The 20705-nt window shown below is 38.9% G+C and overlaps 1 protein-coding gene across 1 annotated transcript in view; it reads left to right on the top strand.

The window, feature by feature from the left end:
- Positions 1-4894: 4894 nt before the first annotated feature.
- The window catches only part of LOC124264603 (FAD-dependent oxidoreductase domain-containing protein 2-like), a 34264-nt gene continuing 18453 nt past the window's right edge, over positions 4895-20705 (top strand). The window contains exon 1 of the mRNA XM_046699350.1: positions 4895-5127. The gene's annotated coding sequence lies outside the window, so the exon portion shown is untranslated. The remainder of the gene's footprint in view (positions 5128-20705) is intronic.

The following is a 20705-nucleotide window of genomic DNA, read 5'->3' as shown; positions in this document are numbered from 1 at the left end:
TGTATCAGTGCATTGTGGGAATTCAGTCTCTGTCCACATCAGCCTTGCTTTAAGCTGTAATTTACACAATTAACTCTGTGTGCAGAATGTGAGGCAAAAAATGTATTGTTAGCAAAGGCATTATTGAGGACATTGATACACAGATTCACGAACATGAGACTGAAAATATTCCCAGCTGTAGCTCGTAGTAATGTTGGCCTTAGATTAAGTCACAGTGTTTGCAAGAAAACGTTTGAGGCTGCAGCAAATTTCTGCCATTATATAAACTTGTACACAGATATCCATGGCAACAATAATTGTATCATTTGATGAATATGATGCAGAACTGTCACGAACAGTATCAGTTTACTGGTGAACAATTTATAAAAATTAATATTTTTTAAAGGTTTTCCTTTGAAACACATTTTCATGGCCATCATGAAACCTTTTTTTTTCACTGGTCTAAAATTTAAATTTGTCACATGCTGTTATGAAGACATTTTTAATGTAGTAGACCAATGACAACTGCAACATAAGCAGCAGGCGAGCTATAGGATACTATGCAAACCTAAACCAGGGCTCCAGATAATTTTTCAACATCAGGAGTACGTACTCCATATTTTTTCACTACAGGAGTACTGGAAAACCTTAAGAGTACATCTAGAGTACTGAGTGGAATTTAATGGCGTATCAGTAATCTTGTGTTTCGTTTCATATATGCACCACAACATTGATAGTCTAGTGTAAACAGGTCAATAAACAATAAACCAATATTTTTTCAGATAAATACGTCTGTAAATGATTCTAAGACCATACACCATTGCTGTGGTGCATACCTGCTACGTTTTCTAAATTATTTGCTACCGTATCGTGCATATTTTGTATCCGTACATACGCCGATCTACGGCCCTTATCTGGAGCCCTGCTAAACTATTCAGTTACCCATTGATACTGAAATAGAGGGGGAGGGTATCTTCGAGCAAAAACATTCCCTTGTCACACATGAGTACAATGTTTGAAACACTCCCTTGTGTCCTGCCATATTGATGAATATATCTGAAAGCAGCTCTAAAACATTCTGACTCACTAAATGGAGAACATTATCATTGGAATGTTCATATTATACCATACAGATCAAGATTTGCACATAAAAATAAGAACATTTCCATTCCTATAATAAGATGACTATGTAATTGGCAAGAAAATATTGATATATATGTTGACCTCAGGTTTTATTGTTTTTATGAAAAGGAAATTGATGTAAGACATTTAACCTTGGTTTCTTTCTTGGTTTACATATAAGCGGCAGTGGGTATCATGATCCGATTTCTGTATCTTTGACGTTTTTAAAGCATGTCATTTTGATGACATATTCACAAGCAGCATGGAAACAATATCATAGCTTAATGTCATGTTCTGAGTGAACACGGAGCATGTTCGGTTTAAGAAGTGTATGGACACCTTTCTGTCAACATCAAAGGCCTTTATATTGGTTGAAACATAATATTATTGTTTTGTAAATCGACAGTACAGCCATGTAAAGTCAAGTTTCCCAACCAGGAATTCACAGGTGTTGGAGAGACCGCCCCCAGGGCATGTTACAGCTGTGTCTAGATTCTGTTAACTAGCCCCTGCATGGCCTCTGCTCTCTACACCGAAAGGGTGAAAAAGAGAGTAATCTTGCGTAAATTTGTATGATGGCTATTTCTATTTACCTTGGCAGGTTTTATGGTCCATATTCATCCCAGCCCCCCTCTGCCCACTCCCATGTTGCCCCCAACAATTGATTGGACCAAAAATATTTATCCGGCACATGTGCTCCTCAAATATGTCCTGCAAATGTAGGTGTTTGTTTGACAGTTATGACACAGGTCCTGAAGTAGAGACCTCTGAAACACAGAGCCCTGCTACAGAGTTGCTAACACCAGAGCCTTAACAAGACCTGTGGGTATGTACACTTGTTGGCTGAGTTTGGGTTTTTTCTTATTGATACAGGAGCTGATGTAGCATTTGATTGATGTGGATAGACACAGGGAGGTGTTACTGCAAGACTTGGCCTTGTTCTTGTGGGAGACTGTGTATGACATTTCACACCTTAATTGCAGTCCCTATTGAGGGACCTGCACAGTCTCAATATAATATATTTCTGCTTTCACTGAATATGTTTTTGTAGTGTTATGATATAATGTAAAATATAGTGGTCCTGCATGGAATAATCCACAGTGGAATGAATGTTTCTGTTCAAATATGACTTGTAACAGATAGTGTCCAAGGGTTTTGCTTGTCTGGAGAATTGAAGTCAAGCTTACATAACCCAGTTGACGGAGAAGCTATGAGTGCAGCCTTTCCACCAAAGTATTTTTACGTCGGGAAGTCACTTCAATTGTGAACAACTTTAATACAGTGTCAGATAAACAATCATAATAAGTTATCAACTAATCTTTGTCCGAGATTTACACCTCTGTTTAAGAAACATATAAAATATTCCTATGTTTATATTCACAGATGTGCAAGCCATTTTTTTGGTTAAAGGAAATTTGCTTTTAGTTCATGTAAGTGCTCAACATTTTATTTGTGGGGTTAGGGGCGTTTTGCTTCTTAAGACATGTATATGAAAATATGAAAGTGTTGCTTGTGTCAACATGATAATTTGAGATAATACATTTGTACATACCCTGTCATATACCCTATGGCTCTGTACTAGAAGATTGAAAACTCCATAGACTCCATGACATATGCTTACAGAAGATGTCCGATGTTTGTATTTAGGAAAAAGTTGTGGAAAACCGACTTGATTAATGACTGGTAGATAATGAGTTTGTAATTCAAATCTGCTTTTATTGAAATAATTGGACAAACTATATTGTATCTGTCAACAGATACACTTCACTTACGTGGCATTAAGGCTAACAGGTAACTCAATATGTCGTAGTCCTACATGATGACTGCAGGGCTGTCTCTTTAGTTATAATCTTTTTCCAGTTTTCATGATTGAAAGGCGAATGTGTTATGTATAATCAGTGTAATGAACACTTATACTCATCAACTGTGGAAATCTGAAATAGAAGCCACATAAGTGACTGATTCCTCACTTTGGACATATCGTATTCTTCAAGAGCTTAGTATATATAATGCATGTTTTACCGTATTCACTGTATGAAGTACCCTGTTCCATCAGGCCCCTACTGACTGAAGTTAAGAAATATTTGCAACCTCTCAAGTGCATGTGCACCCTACATAGTCTGAAATTGTACGTCCTTATTTTCATTAACATTAATTTCATGTTATATTTTACAAAAGACAACAACAAAGAAGGGTATATCATTTTCCTGCAGCTGTTATCAAATCTTTGTGCTTACTGCAGAATTCCCTTGTACCCCTTTGAAAATCATTGTTGAGAATCAATTGGAACCCAAGTGTCATCACAGCAACAGCAAACGTTGTAAGTACTCGGCTGATGGCATGTCTTTATGATAAAGTTGTCTTTTATAAGTTATTACGATGTTTCTCTGTTCGTCTGATTATTATTGAGAAAACCCTGCATGTTTAAAGCATCTGAAAAACCATGGATAAGTTAATAATGATAAATACTGTTACTTGCAATCTGCACGGAATTTCACTAGTTTACAACGTGATTAACCAGAGCTCAACAGCGGATTTGTTTATGTGCTATTAATAATTTTCGATGACGTGAAGATGTGTGACCGCTGGGCAACTCTTTTTATGGGAGCCACGGATTACCACGTGGTTTAACCGAATCCGCAGTATCGAGAAGAGCGTTATTGCGAGGGATGACTGTATTTTCTTTTGTTTTTAATTTCTGGGACTAAATGTCAGCCTACAGCTTGGTGTTCACGGAGACTTTTGATCACTTGATTTGATTACTCGTTGCAGATGACTAAGATATTACATACTGATGACGAACCAATCACTGTCAGCACACAAAGTGTCTCCCTGTCAGACTGAGTTACTGGACAGAGCAGACATACCATGAGTGAGTGAGTGAGTTAGGTTTTATGCCTCTTTTAGCAATATTCCAGCCACGATGATATCACAGCGTGGGACACCAGAAATGGGCTTCACGTTGTACCCATGTGGGGAATCGAACCTGGATCTTTAGCGTAACAATATTGATAATGAGTCCATTTGTAATGCATTCAGGCCAGAAGGTATGCCCATACCGCTACAGATGTGACTATTTCACTAGTCGTAGTATTTCTTGAAGAGCAGGGTCTTTTAGGTCTGACTTGAAAACTCTTCTGGAAGAGAATTCCAGAGGATTGCATCTTGAGTGGAAAAATTGGAGGCTTTAACCATTAAAGGCTACCCCACCGCCCCTAACATGCCATGTCAATTTAAGTGTATTTATCATAATAACATTATTGAAAGAATCAACAGAATCAATATATGTGATGAAAATATTTGTGTTTGTAAATCAACAGCTGGTCTGTAACTCATTTAGATATTAATGCTATTTGTAAATAAATCCTTGTACATAGGTCCATGGCCTCTTAATGAATAAACATTGATTAACTAATGGTATGAAGCAGGTGCAGTATATGGCAGTGTGGTTCTTAATACAAGCCAGGTACGCTACAGGTTGATGATTTCCTCACAACCCTTGATTACCCGAAACTTGCAGCCCATCCCCTTTGTGAGCCCACCCCCTTTGTGAGCCCATCCCTTTGTGACCCCACCCCTTTGTGACCCCACCCCCTTTGTTAGCCCACCCCCTTTGTGAGGACATGGCATGAATAAGATCATTGAGGCCCCCTGTTCAGTGAGCTGTCCCCTGAATTACATCAGATCTCTAGGGCTTTGTTATGATTGTCATAACTTTCTGCACACTTTGCAAGTGAACAAGAACATGTCCCTGTCTGTGTGCATTGACAAGATCTAATTGATCTAGTTAAACATTGGTTACAGTGAACACGTATCAAGAAGGGGCTTATATAGGCAGTGTTCAATAGTCGTGTCACACTGGCCAGCTTTCAATAGGAGGATATACTGTTTCCTGTTGTGAGCCTTAACAGAATACTTACCTTTACTGAACCATAAAGAGATCGACATGAGATACATCCACTATATGATCCAAGCCACTCTTACACTTCACCATTTACAGAACTACAGACCAGTGGACAACTTGTGGTAAGTTTGTTCTTATCATTACACTGTATTCCATGTTGGCGGAGATTTGTTCTCCTGTGCCAGTCTTTTATTTGATTATTTATTTCACTTTGTCTAACAAGTTAAGGTACTTGTAAACCTATAAGGAGACATGCTAATGTAGCATGTAGAGAGAAATAGCTGTTTACATGTTCGGGACCTCCTGGGCCGTGACTGTTATCTCAGTCAGGATAGAGTCACCAGGTCACTTCCATAGATAGGGACTGGACTCGGTATTCTCAACACCCGTCCAAGTCAGGATAGCAGGCCACTGGATTATGACAATGTGTCCGCTTACCTGAAGAAAAGCTTGTATGCAAGGTAGACAGTAGGACATCCTCCTGCCATTGATGAGGCTGATCTTGTGTAAGGAAGGATAGTCTACAGAAGTTTCCTGAAATTGCTATTCTGTATTCTGGGGAAAAGGTAAGGCATTGTCATGAAAAATCTTGACCTTAATGTCACTGAACTATTCATTGTATGTAAGTAATTATCCCTATATAATCAGCAGAATGTGTGTTGAAGTTCAGTATGTGTACAGTGTGCATTTGTGTACTTCATTCAGTATCTCAGTCACCAGGGGCTGTGTAGCATAGGTTTCCTTGACCTAGTACAACACAGATATTACAGGTGCTTGGGTCACAAAGTTCTTCCTGGTTGGAAGATGTTATATCATTCCCGGGGCATTGTACAACGATGTGGAGATACTTTCTATTGTTGAAGGCTTTGCTTAATTTGGCTAAGTGAGAAGATGTATGGTCTCAAGGAAGGGGAAGAGTCTGTACTGAATGGTACTGTGTATGACTTGTAGTTGTCTGTGACCAGTCATTCAATGAGAGAAATAGAAACTGTAACAAATATCAGGTGGAGCGATTAAAGAGGTAACATGTTTTCAGTGTGGAAGGTACATTAAGAATAGCATGTAGAGGTTCTTGCATACATGGTTCATTCATTCATTCATTCATTCATTCATTCATTCATTCATTCATTCATTCAATTAATCAATCAATCACATTTCCTAATACTAAATCGACATCTCAAGAAGAGGAAGTATGTTGTTCTTTTCCTTCTGTATAGTGAAATACAGCATTAAACTGAAACACACTTTGAACATCCAATTTCATAAACTTTGAAATTTCATTTTCCTTAAGACTACAAAAAGGTGTCTTAAACAACTAGCATTATCAAAAGGCGACAAACGGGATCAGGTGGTCAGGCTAGCTGACTTGGTTGGCACATGTCATCGGTTCCCAATTGCACAGATCGATGCTTATGCTGTTGATCACTGGATTGTCTGGTCCAGACTAGTTTATTCACAGGCCGCCGCCATATAGCTGGAATATTGCTGAGAGTGGCGTAAAACTGAACTCAATCACTTATCAAACAGATGTTGATTGGCAGTGTTACTGTACTTTTGTGTTTACAGAGTGTTTGTAACATAGTGTTCATGAACACATAAAACCTTCATGAATATGTAACAAGTGTACCCGTCTTCATTTTGCAGTGTTACATAGCTAGGGTAGTTGGTGTGATGCCGAATGCTGAATATGTTTGAAATTGACTGGAACCCAAGCAATAAGGATTTCAATCCTTACCAATATTTTATGTATCCAAGTAATTGCAGGAATGATATGAGTTATTAGTGCTTAACCAAAGCTACATTTTCAGAATGTCAGTGGAAGCTTCACTCTGCCATAACCTGACAATGATACTTACTTGGCACTAAATCTAGACTGGGGGCAGTGAGGTGGAGTGGTAATGGCATTCACTCGTGACGCCGAAGACTCATCACACCGGACTCGGGTTCGATTCCCCACATGGGTACAATGTGTGAAGCCCATTTCTGGTGTCTCTGCTGTGATATTGCTGGAATGCTGCTAAAAGAGGCGTTAAACCATACTCACTAAACCAGATAACCCCTATTGTACGAGTGCCGTGGAGCATTCACTGAGAAATCCCTGCCTGCTCATAGACCACAATACTTCCATATACTGGTGGAGAGCATATGGAAGTTAATTAGATCAAGTTAGCCAGCTCAGTTTATGCTTCAGATGCCGGAAGGGATGGATTTTGTTATTTGTGTCTATGTACGAGGAGATCCAGATTTCACTTGTGTGATTCTGTGTCTCCAGAAATATATATGTAGAGTTTGGTTCTTGCTGGAAACTGGCATGAGTTACTTGTGGATTACAAATTACATCAGTTATTCTCGGGTTATTAATCACATCAGTTATTCTTGGGTTATTAATCACATCAGTTATTCCTGGGTTATTAATCACATCAGTTATTCCTGGGTTATTAATAATGTCAGTTATTCCTGGGTTATTAATCACATCAGTTATTCTTGGGTTATTAATCACATCAGTTATTCTTGGGTTATTAATCACATCAGTTATTCTTGGGTTATTAATAATGTCAGTTATTCCTGGGTTATTAATCACATCAGTTATTCCTGGGTTATTAATAATGTCAGTTATTCCCATGTTATTAATCACATCAGTTATTCCTAGGTTATTAATCACATCAGTTACTCCAAGGTTATTAATCTCATCAGTTATTCCTGGCTTATTAATAACATCAGTTATTCCCGGGTTATTAATCATATCAGTTATTCCTGGGTTGTTAATAATGTCAGTTATTCCTGGCTTATTAATTACATCAGGTACTCCCGGGTTATTAACAACATCAGTTATTCCCGGGTTATTAATCATATCAGTTATTCCTGGGTTATTAATAATGTCAGTTATTCCCATGTTATTAATCGCATCAGTTATTCCTGGGTTATTAATCACATCAGTTACTCCAAGGTTATTAATCTCATCAGTTATTCCTGGGTTATTAATAACATCAGTTATTCCCGGGTTATTAATCACATCAGTTATTATTGGTTATTAATCACATCAGTTATTCTTGGTTATTAATCACATCAGTTATTCTTGGTTATTAATCACATCAGTTATTCCCAGGTTATTAATCACATCAGTGTTTCCTGGGTTTGTTATCACAACAGTTATGCATGAGCCTCCAGCAAATGTCGGTCAGATTTCCAATTAAATATCTCTTGAGTTCATATTTTAATGACTGCAGTTTTAGCTTTGCAATAGCAATAGAAAAGAAAGATGCCTGAATGCTTAAATATAGATTTATAAACATATGTAGAACATTGCACTTAAAAATAATCCCATGCATATTCATGATTGATTAAATAAAAACTGTTCCATACAATAGCAATAAATGTTGAAATACACACGTATTTCATTTTTTAAAAAGGACTACTTTTTGCACACTTTATGAAGCATATCAATTGTACTAGGTTTTAAACTGTTAGATTAATCACTGCAATACAAGTTTTTGTGACAAAACTCAAATTATGTTTTCATTGGTACACAGTTCCTATATATATTCTATATTGATCTTCTGTTTTATAAAAAAATAACAAAATAAAGCCTATAGATCTTTTTAAGCTCTGTGTATAACAGAGCTAAAGGACATAACCCTTTCATATAACACATTGAAGTTACATGCATGCCAATCTGTGTCATACACAAGAAGATATTAATGTTGATTGTGTTACTTTCATGTTTATATGAATCCCATGCACACTGCATTATGTCAAAGGAAAGCCATTTTGAATTCTTCCTCGCTTTGATGTCCATATTGAAGTGACAGCGACCAGCATCGCTGTAGATGTAGATGGTGTTGTCCCACTCTGAGACGCAGATGGATGATGATGGCACTGTGAGTGAGGCTGCTGCGTTTAACGCCTCACAAATATATTACCTGTTAGGAGGAATTCTTTGCAAAGGTGGGCTTCGTTCATTTACACAACTTTATTGATTCCTGTATTGATCACTTGTGATGGCTTTTAGGACAATTGAGGTGTGTTGTTAGTGGGCTGCTTATCGTGTTTCTCAATCCATACGCTCACATGCTATAACAATGCAGTGATAGTAGAACAATGGCACCAGAACAATGGAGTTCCAGTGATTAGTCCGGTATATGGTGCGTCCCAGCAAACATAATATCACTAAACACTACACAGATCTTTAACACAACCTCTTGATGTGTTAAGGCCACAGTGAACGTTTTATTGGATTTTGTTGCACATTTATTGAGAGGAGGGATATATTTTATTGGTATGGTTTAAACATAAGACTATCAATATATGCCGTAGAGATCAATAATTGTTACCTATTGATTATCAATAGATATTGGAGAAGTAACTTTGAGTAAAATTGTTAAATAAGTCGGAAAGAAATCAAGACGTTTCACAACAGAGGGGATTGGTGACACATTTGTGCATGGATTGCTAACAAAACCACATTCTGAACATAATTTAGTAGTGGCCTTAAGGTATGTATTTTGTGTGTAAATTATGACTTTATTTCATCCGAATAGTTCATGAAAGATATTCATAATGACACAATTTTCATACTGATGATCATTGATAATTCTTTTTGTAAAGGATATTTCCGATGCTCAATCAGTCAGCTGTAGTCCAAGTCAAGTCATGTCTGTACAGTAGCTGTGATTGTCATGGATTGGTTTGTGTTTGCTGTATTTCAGTTTATTCGTCTGGGGGTGGTGGTGGGGGGTGGTCTTGTGCATAAAGCCCAGAGCCTGGATTTTTTAATCTCTCTTAGCGCTTAGATAGTCGTAAGTTAATGTTAATGTATGGCACTTACGACTATCTTAGCGCTAAGAGAGCTTCGATAATCTAGGCCCTGGTCACGATTCAGTTCAAGTTAAGCAGCGCTGGTGATGGTGTTTGGCATCTTGACCTGCCGAACATGCATTAAGTGTAGCTCTTCATCTGCCAATAAATATGTTTGGACACAACAACGTATGTTATGGATTTACAACTTCTTTAATATTTACAACACTGCAATACAAGTTTTGTAAATATTAAAAAAGTTGTAAATCCATAACATACGTTGTTGTGTTACCTCCCAACAAGCATCTGAATTATGTTTGGACTTTCCATTTGATGATTCCATCAATGACATTAATTCAGTAACAAACAACATATCAATTCTTCACATATCATTTACGTGAAATGTCTTTTACATATGTGTTTGACTTACTGCGTGTCAATGTTTTGAGGAGTTCATAAGTAGGTTGATGATACAAGAGCGGGGCCCTTATTCTCGAAACGTTCGTAGCCCTACGAACTTCTTAAGCCCATTCTTAACACATTGGCTACGATCAAAGTTAAGAATTCTTAGGCTACGAACGTTTCGAGAATAAGGGCCCAGGTGACTAAGGTCAGGTGATTGCAATGGATCACCTTAACTGTGGTTGGTTAACATGGTTGTGTCACAGGAGTCCAAGTTGCCTTTGGCATCAGACTCCCATTATGTCAGTGCATGACAATTTGTATTGTTTCAAAGAGTGTTCTGTGCTTGTTGGCGATCTGGCAGTTCTCTTTCTATTATATTGATTTTGTGAATGACTTGTGAATGGTTATCAGTTTATCTCCACTCTTTTGCCATTATTTGCTCTCTGGATAGGCTACTGAATAAGTGATGTCTTTGATGTCTCATTAATTATTAGCATGTCCATTGTCCATGACTGTAGGTGGCCAGCACTGTCTATATCCATCTTCTCAGTTGAGCCTGTGTTCAATAAATGACCATCCTCCTCACTGAGTATTGAATGTCTCCTGGTGTATATGAAACTACTGTCTTGGAGATGTCTCCTGGTGTATATGAAACTACTGTCTTGGAGATGTCTCCTGGTGTATATGAAACTGTATATGAAACTGTCTTGGAGATGTCTCCTGGTGTATATGAAACTACTGTCTTGGAGATGTCTCCTGGTGTATATGAAACTACTGTCTTGGAGATGTCTCCTGATGTATATGGAAACTACTGTCTTGGACATGTCTCCTGATGTATATGAAACTACTGTCTTGGAGATGTCTCCTGATGTATATGAAACTACTGTCTTGGAGATGTCTCCTGATGTATATGGAAACTACTGTCTTGGACATGTCTCCTGATGTATATGAAAGTACTGTCTTGGAGATGTCTCCTGATGTATATGAAACTACTGTCTTGGACATGTCTCCTGGTGTATATGAAACTACTGTCTTGGACATGTCTCCTGATGTATATGGAAACTACTGTCTTGGAGATGTCTCCTGATGTATATGAAACTACTGTCTTGGAGATGTCTCCTGATGTATATGGAAACTACTGTCTTGGAGATGTCTCCTGGTGTCCATTGAAGATGTTTTAAAGGTTGTTTGGTAGTTCAACCCTTTCAGCAACTGGCTTCCACTGAATGGGTTACACATCTGACTTTATCTGCTGGCAATTAGGTGCCTGACTCTGAGGGTGTTGGTTCGAATCCCTGATGCGACTCCACCCAACAAGATTACTAGAATCTGTACTTTACCGATGTGTTACATTTGACCACTTTCTAAATGGCATTGTGTATTCATAATTTAGGGATGTTTACATTTGTTGCAGACTTGGGAAAGAATTTTGAGCTTGTTCAGATAAATCCCTGTTTACTACCGTGGAAAGTAGTTAAGAATCAACCTAACCCCAGGCTTGATGTCCTTTTGAGGTTTCAATTTTGCAAGTTGGTATAATCTATGTAGTATAGAAGAAGAGCTTTGTTCAGTATTTATGGCCACATGACCAAAAGTACAATTCAATAAGCAAAATATAGCACATGGACAGGCGAACAATTTACAGTTTATAGACCTAATAAAGTTTAATATAAATTGCAATATTTGTTAGGAGTTTTTCCATTTTTTTGTTGCAAGCAACTGAATAAACTTTGATCTGGCTGGATATGTGATATAAAAATCAGGAATGTACAACGAGGTTGTTGTGAATAAAATGGACATACTAGTAAGAAATGATACTCATCTTGTGTCAGATTACAATTACCGTGGAAAGTAGTTACGAATCAACCTAACCCCAGGCTTGATGTCCTTTTCAGGTTTCAATTTTGCAAGTTGGTATAATCTATGTAGTATATTGGTATACTAGAACATGTTTATCAGTGTTGTTCCTGATATATGTATGTGCGTGCATGTTAGTGGATCAGCAGCTGATCATGAGAGAGACTCTGTCAAGAATATATATGAGTATAGTGTCACCATATCATATATAACGACGACAATAACCCATTTTATGTGTGGTCCAAGTAGTCTTTATGCTATATGACAAGTTTATGAAGCCATTCATGCAGAACGATTGTGGCAAAGTGTTCTGGTAAGGACAGGAAAAAAGCGTAGATCATCTTTTCAGCTGGTAAGACGACATGTCACATTGATCATTGAGCGTACATTGAGGCGTGATCTCTGGTGTCGGGAACGTCATTGTCATTTAACCCACTGATTTCCTAGATAGAGAAAGTTAATGATTGTGGATATTTCTGGCAGAAGTTAGGGAGTCCGACGTGATGGATGGTAGGTGCTAGTAAGTCCTCCTGATCTCTGTCTCCACCTGACAACAGATTATATCTCCTTCACATTGAGTGAGCTAAGTGACTGTTGGCCAGACAGGTAACTGTGGTAGTAGGTTACAAGTTGTGGACATTTTGAAAATTTGAAATTGTCCTTGCTCTCGAGTGTAATTTTGACTGTGACAATTTTGTTACGACAGTGATAGAGGATGCGATACTGTATCACCCTGAGGTCCCACTCATGTTAGTCACTCTATTTAGGACTACAAGATGCTAGTGAATATATATTCATGGTTGACTTAGACTACTGATTGTCATGGGGGATTCTGTTTCTTTAATGTTGTGATGAATAGATGCTTGTATTTCCCCAAACTGTGTGTTTTCACTTCATAGCTCCTGGTTTGTCTGATGACACCTAGTGGTTTACAGACGTACTCTGACTGTAGTAGCTGTAGTCACTGGTTTGTCTGATGACACCTGATGGTTTACACACGCCCTCTGACTGTAGTAGCTGTAGTCACTGGTTTGTCTGATGACACCTAGTGGTTTACAGACGCCCTCTGGCTGTAGTAGCTGTAGTCACTGGTTTGTCTGATGACACCTGATGGTTTACAGACGCCCTCTGACTGTAGTAGCTGTAGTCACTGGTTTGTCTGATGACACCTAGTGGTTTACAGACGCCCTCTGGCTATAGTAGCTGTAGTCACTGGTTTGTCTGATGACACCTAGTGGTTTACAGACGCCCTCTGACTGTAGTAGCTGTAGTCACTGGTTTGTCTGATGACACCTGCTGGTTTACAGTGGTTTGTCTGATGACACCTGGGCTATGTAGTAGTCACTGGTTTGTCTGATGACACCTGATGGTTTACAGACGCCCTCTGACTGTAGTAGCTGTAGTCACTGGTTTGTCTGATGACACCTGATGGTTTACAGACGCCCTCTGGCTGTAGTAGCTGTAGTCACTGGTATGACACCTGCTGTAGTCAGTGGTTTGTCTGATGACACCTGCTGTAGTTCCAGTGGTTTGTCAGATGACACCTGATGGTTTACAGACGCCCTCTGACTGTAGTAGCTGTAGTCACTGGTTTGTCTGATGACACCTGCTGTGGTTTACAGACGTTGTCTGACTGACACCTAGTAGCTGTAGTCACTGGTTTGTCTGATGACACCTGATGGTTTACAGACGCCCTCTGGCTGTAGTAGCTGTAGTCACTGGTTTGTCTGATGACACCTAGTGGTTTACAGACGTCCTCTGACTGTAGTAGCTGTAGTCACTGGTTTGTCTGATGACACCTAGTGGTTTACAGACGTCCTCTGACTGTAGTAGCTGTAGTCACTGGTTTGTCTGATGACACCTAGTGGTTTACAGACGTCCTCTGACTGTAGTAGCTGTAGTCACTGGTTTGTCTGATGACACCTAGTGGTTTACAGACGTCCTCTGACTGTAGTAGCTGTAGTCACTGGTTTGTCTGATGACACCTGATGGTTTACAGACGCCCTCTGGCTGTAGTAGCTGTAGTCACTGGTTTGTCTGATGACACCTAGTGGTTTACAGACGCCCTCTGACTGTAGTAGCTGTAGTCACTGGTTTGTCTGATGACACCTAGTGGTTTACAGACGCCCTCTGACTGTAGTAGCTGTAGTCACTGGTTTGTCTGATGACACCTAGTGGTTTACAGACGCCCTCTGACTGTAGTAGCTGTAGTCACTGGTTTGTCTGATGACACCTAGTGGTTTACAGACGCCCTCTGACTATAGTAGCTGTAGTCACTGGTTTGTCTGATGACACCTGATGGTTTACAGACGCCCTCTGGCTATAGTAGCTGTAGTCACTGGTTTGTCTGATGACACCTGATGGTTTACAGACGCCCTCTGACTGTAGTAGCTGTAGTCACTGGTTTGTCTGATGACACCTAGTGGTTTACAGACGCCCTCTGACTGTAGTAGCTGTAGTCACTGGTTTGTCTGATGACACCTAGTGGTTTACAGACGCCCTCTGGCTGTAGTAGCTGTAGTCACTGGTTTGTCTGATGACACCTGATGGTTTACAGACGTTTGTCTGACTGTAGTAGCTGTAGTCACTGGTTTGTCTGATGACACCTGAGTGGTTTACAGACGCCCTCTGACTGTAGTAGCTGTAGTCACTGGTTTGTCTGATGACACCTGCTGTAGTTCCAGTGGTTTGTCTGATGACACCTGCTGTAGTTCCAGTGGTTTGTCTGATGACACCTGATGGTTTACAGACGCCCTCTGGCTGTAGTAGCTGTAGTCACTGGTTTGTCTGATGACACCTGATGGTTTACAGACGCCCTCTGGCTGTAGTAGCTGTAGTCACTGGTTTGTCTGATGACACCTAGTGGTTTACAGACGCCCTCTGACTGTAGTAGCTGTAGTCACTGGTTTGTCTGATGACACCTAGTGGTTTACAGACGCCCTCTGGCTATAGTAGCTGTAGTCACTGGTTTGTCTGATGACACCTAGTGGTTTACAGACGCCCTCTGGCTGTAGTAGCTGTAGTCACTGGTTTGTCTGATGACACCTGCTGTAGTTCCAGTGGTTTGTCTGATGACACCTGCTGTAGTTCCAGTGGTTTGTCTGATGACACCTGATGGTTTACAGACGCTTTACCTCTGACTGTAGTAGCTGTAGTCACTGGTTTGTCTGATGACACCTGCTGTAGTTCCAGTGGTTTGTCTGATGACACCTGCTGTAGTTCCAGTGGTTTGTCTGATGACACCTGATGGTTTACAGACGCCCTCTGGCTGTAGTAGCTGTAGTCACTGGTTTGTCTGATGACACCTGATGGTTTACAGACGCCCTCTGACTGTAGTAGCTGTAGTCACTGGTTTGTCTGATGACACCTAGTGGTTTACAGACGTCCTCTGACTGTAGTAGCTGTAGTCATTGGTTTGTCTGATGACACCTAGTGGTTTACAGACGTCCTCTGACTGTAGTAGCTGTAGTCACTGGTTTGTCTGATGACACCTGATGGTTTACAGACGTCCTCTGACTGTAGTAGCTGTAGTCACTGGTTTGTCTGATGACACCTGATGGTTTACAGACGCCCTCTGGCTGTAGTAGCTGTAGTCACTGGTTTGTCTGATGACACCTGAGTGGTTTACAGACGCCCTCTGACTGTAGTAGCTGTAGTCACTGGTTTGTCTGATGACACCTAGTGGTTTACAGACGTCCTCTGACTGTAGTAGCTGTAGTCACTGGTTTGTCTGATGACACCTAGTGGTTTACAGACGTCCTCTGACTGTAGTAGCTGTAGTCACTGGTTTGTCTGATGACACCTAGTGGTTTACAGACGCCCCTCTGACTGTAGTAGCTGTAGTCACTGGTTTGTCTGATGACACCTGATGGTTTACAGACGCCCTCTGACTGTAGTAGCTGTAGTCACTGGTTTGTCTGATGACACCTGATGGTTTACAGACGTCCTCTGACTGTAGTAGCTGTAGTCACTGGTTTGTCTGATGACACCTGATGGTTTACAGACGCCCTCTGACTGTAGTAGCTGTAGTCACTGGTTTGTCTGATGACACCTGATGGTTTACAGACGTCCTCTGACTGTAGTAGCTGTAGTCACTGGTTTGTCTGATGACACCTGATGGTTTACAGACGCCCTCTGACTGTAGTAGCTGTAGTCACTGGTTTGTCTGATGACACCTGATGGTTTACAGACGCCCTCTGACTGTAGTAGCTGTAGTCACTGGTTTGTCTGATGACACCTGATGGTTTACAGACGTCCTGTGGCTATAGTAGCACATATAATCGGACTGTGACATCTGCTGCTCAGGTCTGACTGGCATGTATAGATTTATTCAGACCATTGTTGGTCGTACATACAGACCTACATAACAGATTGATATCTGAGAGTTGAAAATTAAGTATGACAATCTTTGTGCCCTTCGCATAACCCCAGTGGAAAGTGAGACCTCAAATTCTGTCATATGGAGCAACGTACCCCATGGTTGGTTCCTAGCATCACTGTATTCATGTTTGTTTTAGATTTTTAGGCCATCACCCATGTACAGGATGATTGTCATTGAGATGCAGGACAGGTACACGGTGAAGCAAACACTGTAAGATGTGAACTATGTTTACTGTTGGTAGCTCCCTTAGCGTATTCAACACACCTTATACGTCAACAGTTATAGATATAATTTAGCAATATATTCTTATATATTCTAATATTAAGATATAAATGAAGTTTATCTTGAATCCATATAGTTGCACATTTTGTACCTATTCACATACTGATGTGGACTGTCAATTCATGTCGTCTGAACAAGCAGACGGGGACGGTTCCAGATGTTTCAGCCATTGTGTATTGTCTCATTTCAATGTGCTTATTGATAGTTTTCTATGTGTATTCAATTATTTTCATATATTTGTATTTCCACTCTATTGGGTGAATCGGTATTTTGCCAACATGTGCTGTTTCAAGGTGATTTCTGATATCTGATTTGATATAATGCTGTAAGTCATAAGTCACGAGCTCACAGAAACACAATCTAAGATCCAAGGAGCGAGACATGTCTTTGCATTATTGACTACAGTAGATTTGTGTATATGGTCCCTGGATTCAGTCAGTAAACAAAGGTCTCTAAAGACACAGTTAGACAAGCTGAAAAGACAACATTGGTTAATTATGCACTGTGTTACACTGTTCTCTAGGATATTTGTATGCAAGAAACTCAAAATCAATTTGGTAAAGGTAATTTATTGTCTAGGGTTTTTTTCAAGTACACAGCATATCTGGACATATTACAGGCATTGACTATATATTGTTTATATGTTTTTTCATAACCAGCAATGTATATCATATGTCATGAATAAGTGATAATTGTGTTTTAATTATGTTTGATTTTTTGGGTTGCATGTGACCTTTAAGTATTAGGAGTTTTAACAGTATCTCAAACTGTATAAACCATATCCAAATTCTTGCCATAAATGTATCATGTGTACCTGTATTGATAATTCAGTACCACACTAACTGCTATCTGAGTCTCCCACGTTGATTGGGATGGAATGTTAGAAAGGGTGTAAAACCATACACACTTCTTTTGAGTCATAGTCTTTTCTGAAGTAAACAAACAGGCAGTACAACGGTGTCTTTGAAATTCTGTTTGAGCTGCTGAAATCTTATCAAAGAGATTCTGCAAAACCTTTATTGCCCATTAAGTATGCTGGATGCTTAAACACATGCCAGTGTCTGCCAACTTAAGTTTTAAAAACATTTTTATCTGAATATTTCTATCTTGTTTTAACTGTAACAGCTGCGATATGTAAATTTAGATAATATTCTGTGAATTCTATGCTATTTCCGTATAAGAAGAATCAATTCACTTACTTTTATCGATATTTTGAACATACTTTGTAGTAAAAAATAAAATGAGCTACCAAATATTCCTTCCAAACTGCAACAACATTTCTCAGGAGAAAGTGTGTTTTGTAGATAAAATATGGCATTCAACGTTGGATAAATGTGTTGTTAAAATCATTTGAATATGGAAATTCACTAAATGATCTGTCATAAGGATGTATGTCCAACCACCGAGAATTAGATTAAGGCTTTACGTTTACACTGTAATGAAATTGATTCCAATTTGCATACTGTATTTCTACATATCTTCTATCATACACACATGTGACTCGTCTTGCTTGGTGCAGAAGCGAGGATTTAGCTCACCTGGTCATTGCTCATATGTTTATGTCAAGTGTTTGTTGGCAACAGGGACACGAGGAAACTGTACCTCCAAAACCTGAAGCCAGTAACAGATGTGACCAGCCCCACTTGTTCTCATGCAGTAATCATTATCCTATAATATATTCAAAATATTCGGATAAGATTTCCAATATGCATACCTTGCCCGTCATATTTAAAATATGTCAAATTTTTCTTTTTGATGTAATTTTTACATGTATGTAACGCTCACAGTAATCTTAGAAAACAGTTTATGCCACATAAGTTTTTTGGTAAATCCAACAAAATAATGGTTTAACAGATTCCCGTTCCAGTTTCAGTTGCAATATCATGACCCAGGTCATATTATGGCCTAATATTCACCAGAGTAACAGACTGTGTGTGTTACAGTGTGTACAATCAGTCTGTATGCGGAATGGTTGAATTTTGTCTTTAGGCATTTTAAACATTACCTGTGTTGACTCACCCATCACAATTAGTTTGTTGTGTTGTTTTTGAGCATTTTGAATTCTTAATAGTATTTCGTAAGTCTGTGAAATAAATCTACAATTTTTAGTCAATTTGTAATTAGCACTTGTACAACTTTTTCAAAGAGATATAGATTGTAAAAATGTTTTATCAATATATTTTATTCCTCCTTTTAGAAAATGAAAGAATTTACATATTAACAGAGAAACTTTTACAAAGCAATAAATTATGCTGCTAGATATTTTCAGATCTCATTGTCAGGCCTAAGTCTGACTTATATTTGCATTTAAATTGTTGCACTTGTTAACAGTTGGTGGTGAATGATAGCAAAAACATTTCCAGAACTTATTTGTAGATTCTGAAACTGTTTATGTTTGAGGAGATTTTAATTCTGTCTTCTGACAGATGAATTGAATATTTCAACATCTGTAATTGTATTGGTAGGATAAAATGGTTTTTAAAGAAAATGTAAATTTTTGAATAATGAATACTGCTGGGCAATTTCTTTGCACAGAATTATTACTCTTCATCACTCGGCAATATTTGGCTCTTGGCAAATCAGTTTTACTTTATATTAATAAACATGGGTTTATTACAAGGCAAATCATTGATAGCCAAATGGCTCTAGAGAGCACATGGGTTGTATGAGTTATAGCTGAAGTAGAGAGAAGAGATTTATATCAGATAAAAAATATAAGAGATCACCAATGATTTGTTGAACTCCCTGTGTGGGGATGTTATAATGTTTAAACACCTATAAACAGGGCAAAATGTACCAGTACAAACTGACAATACCCTTATTGTCATCTGCTTGGGATCTTTCTTTCTCTCTCTCTCTCTCTCTCTCTCTCTCTCTCTCTCTCTCTCTCTCTCTCTCTCTCTCTCTCTCTCTCTCTCTCTCTCTCTCTCTCTCTCTCTCATCTCTCTCTCTCTCTCCCCTCTCTCTCTTAATGCTGAACTAAACTCAATCATTATCCCACATCAACATATTGTCATTTGTCAATTTGTCACTCTCACCTGGACGTCTCTCATACAATTGAAAATGTCCATGCACATTGTTTAATGGAGCAGTTTTGGGGAAATAGTATATGTGCTGCTGGTTGATTTAAAGAGTAAACCGATTTTATGCAGAGCAAATACATTTATGCATGTGTTCTTTGCAATATGTGAATGGGAGTTACATTCAAACGGATGTGAGTTTGGAATGAAAAATCATATTGAATTAATCTGATGGCGTGTTTTGCCAAAGTCCCTTTGATGGCTGACACTTAGTGAGTGTGTACAGTGACAGCTGTAGGCTCTGTGTTGCACAACAAACTGTTCACAGAGGTGTAGCTCTTCAGCTTCTACTTTGATCTCTCATCCCGAACGCAGGACTGCTATTGCCCTGCCCACTGTTGCACGAATTTAATAGAATGAGTGGAAAAGTATCCGGGTGTGTCATTGGAAAAGTACAATTACAAATAGTTTGAGCAAAGCTTTAGCACAGGTGTAGTTTAAGACTGTAATGAAGTCATTTGACATTGTGTTCAATCCTTTTATATTTAATGCACCTAGATGAATTCTGTTGTGTTTGTTTCAATTTGATTTGTCAGTGTGAGTCAACAAGGGTTGGGAAACATATTTTCTGTCAGTTTGGTTATTAACTCGTGATAGTTTCTGGTCGCTTGGAATAATGGTTATTGAATCTTCCATTTACCATGACAACTGGGTGTGTTTGTTGTGTTTTCTGGTTTACTTGCACTTTTTTTTTTACTGATATGGGACAGTTTGTCAAAATCCTGACAGGTGGAATGATTATTGCTTCCGGGTAACAAACTTTCGAAGCTCGGAGAACATTATTATTTCACAGCATACTAAATGTTCTCACTGTCAAGCATAGAGTTCCAGAATTTCTTTCAAAATACCTTAATTACCTTTTTATATTTTTGGCACTTAAGATTTTCCATTTTTTAGACAG

Source organism: Haliotis rubra, unplaced genomic scaffold (assembly GCF_003918875.1).
Source record: "Haliotis rubra isolate DU_JTF1 unplaced genomic scaffold, ASM391887v1 Scf931, whole genome shotgun sequence".
Classification (NCBI taxonomy): domain Eukaryota; kingdom Metazoa; phylum Mollusca; class Gastropoda; order Lepetellida; family Haliotidae; genus Haliotis; species Haliotis rubra.
The sequence above is the reverse complement of the archived record's forward strand: the minus strand, read 5'-3'. Positions and strand labels throughout refer to the sequence as shown.